This window comes from Nematolebias whitei, unplaced genomic scaffold, assembly GCF_014905685.2.
Source record: "Nematolebias whitei isolate Nwh7 unplaced genomic scaffold, NemWhi1 Nwh_scaf_11674, whole genome shotgun sequence".
In the NCBI taxonomy this organism is placed as follows: Eukaryota; Metazoa; Chordata; class Actinopteri; order Cyprinodontiformes; family Rivulidae; genus Nematolebias; species Nematolebias whitei.
This window is the reverse complement of record NW_023630219.1, coordinates 1,163-1,752: the sequence shown is the minus strand read 5'-3', so window position 1 is coordinate 1,752 and position 590 is coordinate 1,163.

The following is a 590-nucleotide window of genomic DNA, read 5'->3' as shown; positions in this document are numbered from 1 at the left end:
AGGAGTTTCTGTGTTAACTTTGACAATCATTTTTCTGCTTCTGTCCCTCTTTCCTGTGGGGTCCCACAAGGCTCCATTCTTGGATCCCTTCTGTTCTCATTGTATCTGCTCCCCTTGGGGTCAATCCTGAGGAAACACGGTAGTTCGTTTCACTGTTACGCCGATGATTCTCAGATTTATCTGCCTTTAAAACCAAACAGTTCCTGCTCCATCCACCCTTTGCTAAAATGTCTTGATGACATCAAGACTTGGTTGGCTGTGAACTTCTTGAGTTGTAATGATCAGAAGACTGAGGTCATTGTGTTTAACCCAAGCTCTACCACTGTCACTGATCCTGTAAACCTGCACTCCCTTCAGCCTCATCTAAAGCAGTCGGTTACCAATCTCGGGGTAGTGTTCGACTCGGACTTTAAGTTTAATAAACAGATCAACTCTGTTCTACAAAAAAGCTTCTTTCAGCTAAGGCAAATAGCAAAGCTTAAGTCCGTTCTGTCCAGATCTGACCTTGAAAAACTAGTCCATGTATTTATACGTAAACTACAATTGGCACCCAACACAAGTCCTTAAAAGTGCTTAAGGTTGCATTTTTG